Below are 6,000 nucleotides of genomic sequence, written 5' to 3'. Positions count from 1 at the left end.
CCCTGAGCTGTCAGAAGGTGTTTGATGGCCGTTTGGAGAAAGATCGCAAGATATCCCAGGCTTGGCGCCAGAGGCTGTTCGTGACTGATAAACCCTCCAGGCTTGGCGCCAGTTTGCTATCTGTGATTGATAAACCCTAGAATGTTTGTAACTGATTGACCCTAAAACTGTTTTTGACCGATCAACCCTAACCCCCCCGCTGCCCCTCCCTACTTCTTTGTTTCTGTATGCTTATAAAACCAACGAAAAACCTAGTAAAGCAGACCTTGACAACCCTTTGCTTGGTCTCCTTCCTTTCTCTCGCCCATCTCTTTCAGGCATGGTCCCCCTTGACCCCTGCGAGTAACAAAAGGTCCCTCGGGCCGGGACAACAGGGGTTATAGGCAAAGTCACAAATCAATACATGAGAGGCATACATTGGTTTGGCCCAAAAAGGTGGGACATCTCGAAGCGGGGGCTTACAGGTTATAGGTGGGTTTAAAGATTCTTTGGCTGGCAATTGGCTGAGAGAGTTAAACTTTATCTAGAAGACCAGAAAGGATATGCTTACTTTAAGATAAGGAGCAGTCTGGGAGGTCCAGACAGGAGGACATTTTAAATTTACAATAGGCGCCTGCTAGGATGCTTGAGTTAAGATATTTTAAATTTATGATAGGCATCTGCTAGGATGCTTGAGTTAAGACAGGGGCTTCCTATATTTTAGGTGATGTTAATGCCATACCAGAATCAGGTTGGGAAGTAAACCACTGCTTTATTTGGTTAACAAAAGCCGCTTAGTAGGAATTTACCATTTGTCTGCCTGACCCAGCTGGCCTCCTTAGGAAAGAGTTTTTAGCAAAAGAAAAAGATCAGAGTTCAGTCCTCAAATCCTAACACTTTGGGAGGCCAAGGTGGGAGGATCACTTGAGACCAGGAGTTCAAAACCAGCCTGAGAAACATACCAAAACCTAATCTCTACAAACATTTTTAAAAATTAGCCAGATGTGGTGCTAAGTGCCTGTAGTCCCAGCTTCTCAGGAGGCTGAGACAAGAGGATCACTTGAGCCCAGGAGTTTGAGGCTGCTGTGAGCTCTGATCATGCCACTGTCCTTGAGCCCAGGCAACAGAGGAAACTCTCTCGAAAAAAAAAAAAATTATTCCACAAAAACTCACTGCACACTTACAGGATAGCAAGTACCACTCTAGCCCCAGAATGTCCAGTGGTATCAACCATCTACACAGCTGCTTTTCTGAGGAGCTTAGATTTTGCAGGCAGAGTAATGCAGTAACACCGGTAACCGCAGCCAGCTCTCAATGCCATCCCGCCCCTGCGCAGGCCTCCCCACAGCACACTTCCTAGGCCCCTTTGCGGCTAGGCTTCATACCATGCAAGACCTGGCATGTGTAAGGGGGCATGTGTAAGGGCCCTGTGTTTTTCAGGAAAAAAAGGCTTAGAAGTTGTTGCTTTTCATTGTCATGGCTCTAGTAAAAAACCATGAATCTAGTTCCTGGCTCTTCTGCCTGGCAGCAGCAGGATCTTCCCTGTGGTGGGTCCACATTGTGGTTGAGCAGTCTCCTAGATAGATTTCCTCTGACAGTACACAACCTTTGTTTCCTAGAACTCTCTGAGGTTTTGTAAGCCAAATCACACAAAGTAAGACAGACAAATAACCTTCTGTTTAAAAATGGTCAAGTAACCTACACTGTCTACAACTGTATCCTAGCCAAACCAGTGAACAAGGATCTAAGCAGGCGTCTTCAAACTACGCCAGTCGGCCATATGCGGTGTTTTTGCCCGTTTGTTTTTTTACTTCAAAATAAAATACGTGCAGTGTGCATAGGAATTTGTTCATAGTTTTTTTTTTTAACTATAGTCCAGCCCTCCAACGGTCTGAGGGACAGTGAACTGGCCCCCTGTTTAAAAAGTTTGAGGACCCCTGAATAATATAATTGCAGATTGTGATTGATGCAAAGAAGAAAATAAAACATGATACTGGGACAAAGTATGCTTGGAGAAAATATTTTGGGGGAGAGCCCCTGAAAGGTGATATTACAGTTTAGACTTGAATTTTAAAAGAGACATGGAGAAGGAGGGAGCGGGGAGGAAGGATATCACATAACTGCCCTATTGAGGCTCAGCAATGGAGTGACTGGGAATTTATTAGACAACATTTACAAAGTTATGGACTAACTTAAAATCAAACAGTGGGACTGTGCGATAGCAGACAGCCACTCTGATTCCCAGGCCTGAGGAGAAAGGGAGGGCCAGCAGCTGAGGGGAGGGCCTTCAGCGTCGGGCAGAGGCTCTGCGCTTCCAAGGCTAGGCCGAGCTCCTCCTCTGCTCCGCCTTGCCCCTCGCTGCTCCCGGCCCTCCCTCGGAGCGCAGCGTTGGCGGGCGTCCTGCCCAGTCCGACCGCTTTCCGCCCCGTCTGACCCCGCCTCGCCCGCGCCCTCCCGCGCCGCGCCCCTCCCGCGCCGCGCCCCCTCCCGCGCCGCGCTCCCTCCCGCGCCGCGCCCCCTCCCCCGCCGCGCCCCCTCCCCCGCCGCGCCCCCTCCCGCGCCGCGCCCCCTCCCCCGCCGCGCCCCCCCTCCCGCGCCGCGCCCCCCCCTCCCGCGCCGCGCCCCCCCCTCCCGCGCCGCGCGCCCCCTCCCGCGCCCCCTCCCGCGCCGCGCCCCCCTCCCGCGCCGCGCCCCTGGGCGGCAGGCCGCGCCGCAGGCCAGGCTCTGGGGCGGGGACCGCGGAGGGAGGCGACAGCGCGGAGCACTGACGCTCATTCCCAGGTGGCACGGACCTGCGGGTGTGGTCCTCTTCCTGGGGCACCCTACCTACTGGAGCGGAGCAGGGATAAAGGCCAGGGCGGTGACTCTGCTCCCCACGTTCCAGCGGCCCTCTGGCGAGGGCCAGTGACCCCAGGCGGGCCCTGCGGTGCCCAAGCCTATTTATTACCGGGTTTGGTGACCCTCTGCTTTTTCTTTGAAATTTTTTATTTTAAATATACACTTTTATTTTAAATATGAACTAAATGCAATTTTGTATTTTAAATATAAACTATATTTAAATATAAAATATAACATTTTGTATTTTAAGTATAAAATATATTTTAAACATAAACTATTGAAATTATGTATTTAAAAAAATTTTAAATGTCTCTAAGGTGCATTAATAAGACTAAAAATATTCAAAATTATAATAAAAATTTTAAAAATCACTTAATCTTCCAATGACCAGTAAAGTTTGCAGTAAGTTAAAGACCAATACTTCACACAGAGGGGAAAAGCCTCAATGATTTAGTAGACTATTTGCTATGTCATTCAGCTTCATACACTTTCACAACATTTAAATGAAGCTTGCGTTTCCACCTTTGCCTAGGCAAAAAGAGTCTCTTCTTCCAGGATTCTGACCTAAGAAATTTCACAGGTAAGACCATAATTTATCTCAGAAAAGCAGAGCTCTTAATCTTAATAAACATTTTAATTATAATTTAAGACATAAATGCACAAATGACATACCTTATCATCCAGTTGCTTTTTTAGAAACAACTGGTAAATGTATTTTTGAATATTTAATAAAATGCTCCCTGTTATATGCATGCTTTTCTCTCTTAACATCAAAACTGCGAGCCGAGTACTCAGCCTACCTCATCCTTCCTATCTCTTGCCTTAGTTCAGTAGTTACATTAATATCCCTCTGTTCACGTTCTGTAAACAAATACCTATACATCAAGATTTTTTCAGGAGATTTCTTTAGTCCTGGGATTATAAACGGGAGTTGTTCTTCTCTGCCAATCTCACAAATGTTTTGGAAAGACTAAAATGTCAAAGGCGGAGGGAACAAGAATCACTGGGAACAAACACACCATAAGACTTACATATGTTTAGTTAGAATAAGAGAAAAAGAGATATTTTAGTAACGGTGCCTTTTTAAAGCTTTTATGCTACTGTCAGAGACCAGCAATATATACAATTTAAAATTACATGCTGTCAAAACCTTAAATGCATTAACATTCTCTAAAACTTTCTGATAATACAAAGCAATGTCATGACAACTTATTATGAACTCTTTTTAGAAACCTAGGTCTGTGCTAATATTTCTAAATTAAATATTTATACATATGTATTTAGTATATTTTTAATAAGATGCTTCTTATAATTAATTATTATAATAAGAAAATAAAGTAAAAATTAGTATAACGTAGTACAAAGTGAATATGTAGACTAAAGACTAAAATATCACAAAGTGGCAAACTTGAATTTCCAAGACTTTTCTGAGCTCCCTGAGGAGCTCATCCCCCCACCTCAGTGCCGCCACCCTGCGGAAGCATAAATGTCTTGTCCCTGGTCTTAAGCAGTCAGGTGGGCTGCACCACTCAACTCCTCTGAATTGATTGAGTGAACCCCAAAATGCATTCTTGGAGGAGATCATTGTCAACATTATACTTAGGCTTTCAAAAATATTTATTTTTTAATTTCAGTGTTCCTATTGACTATTAGCACAGATGTCTGGTATATGGTATTCAGTAATTTAATTCTACAATGCCAAGCTAAAATATAAGACATAATAAATTATAATGCAATAACTTTAATCTGCCATGGAAATCTTTTCAGGGTCAAATCTGATAGTATATTTTTATTATATAGAAATATTTCAGTGTTTCCCATTGCCTTTAAAAATCATTCTAAAATTTGAAATATGTATGTTAGCACTACTCTACAAACTCCTTCCAGCCATGCCTGTCTTCTTTCTGCCTCCTTGCATTAATTCCAGGGAGCTTCACTAATAATCTACTCTAAACATATAGTATATCTTATGTTCTTTGACCTTCCTAACAGCCAATGAAGTATTACTAGTCCCGTTTCACAAATGAGGAACCTGAGTCAGAAAGAGATTAAGGAGAGGCGAGGTGGCTCATGCCTGTAATCCTAGCACTCTGGGAGGCCGAGGCGGGAGGATTCCTTGCGCTCAGGAGTTCAAGACCAGCCTGAGCAAGAGTGAGACCCTGTCTCTACTAAAAATAGAAAGAAATTAGCCAAACAACTAAAAATAGAAAAAATTAGCCAGGCATGGTGGCACATGCCTGTAGTCCCAGCTACTTGGAAGGCTGAGGCAGAAGGATCGCTTGAGCCCAGGAGTTTGAGGTTGCTGTGAGCTAGGCTGACGCCATGGCACTCTAGCCTGGGCACAGAGTGAGACTCTGTCTCAAAAAAAAAAAAAGCCGGGCGCTGCGGCTCACGCCTGTAATCCTAGCACTCTGGGAGGCCGAGGCGGACGGATTGCTCAAGGTCAGGAGTTCGAAACCACCCTGAGCAAGAGCGAGACCCCGTCTCTACTATAAATAGAAACAAATTAATTGGCCAACTAATATATATAGAAAAAATTAGCCAAGTATGGTGGCGCATGCCTGTAGTCCCAGCTACTCGGGAGGCTGAGGCAGGAGGATTGCTTGAGCCCAGGAGTTTGAGGTTGCTGTGAGCTAGGCTGACGCCATGGCACTCACTCTAGCCTAGGACACAAAGTGAGACTCTGTCTCAAAAAATAAATAAATAAATAAAAGAAAGATATTAAAGATATTAAATAACTCATCCAGGATTTCACAGCTAGAATATCCGACAGGATTTGAACCTAGTGTTGGGGCTACAAAATGAAGGCCTCAGAAGCAAAAGATTTTCTCTGATCTTCTCCTGTCCTTTCAGACTCGCATTCTCCCCCGAAACTAGCCACAGAAACTACAATCCCTCCTTCATAAAACCAAAAATATTACTCTAACTTTGCCTTCGACTTCCTGTGTAAAAACTGTCCATTAAGAAGTTCTCTGCCCTGTCCTGTTTGACTATAGCCATAAGACGCCCACTCAGAAGGAAGGATGCTGCTCGGAAAGGCCAGGAGGACTCCAGACAGACAGGCCTCGCAGGGCTTCCCCACCCCTGTCAGCACCAGATCATATTCTTTTAGTCCAATTGTATTTCTGCACGGCTGTGCTCGCTTTGTTGAACCTACGCATAGAAATGGACAATTTCCCCTGT

The sequence above is a fragment of the Microcebus murinus genome, chromosome 12 (assembly GCF_040939455.1).
Source record: "Microcebus murinus isolate Inina chromosome 12, M.murinus_Inina_mat1.0, whole genome shotgun sequence".
Lineage (NCBI taxonomy): Eukaryota > Metazoa > Chordata > Mammalia > Primates > Cheirogaleidae > Microcebus > Microcebus murinus.
The sequence above is the reverse complement of the archived record's forward strand: the minus strand, read 5'-3'. Positions refer to the sequence as shown.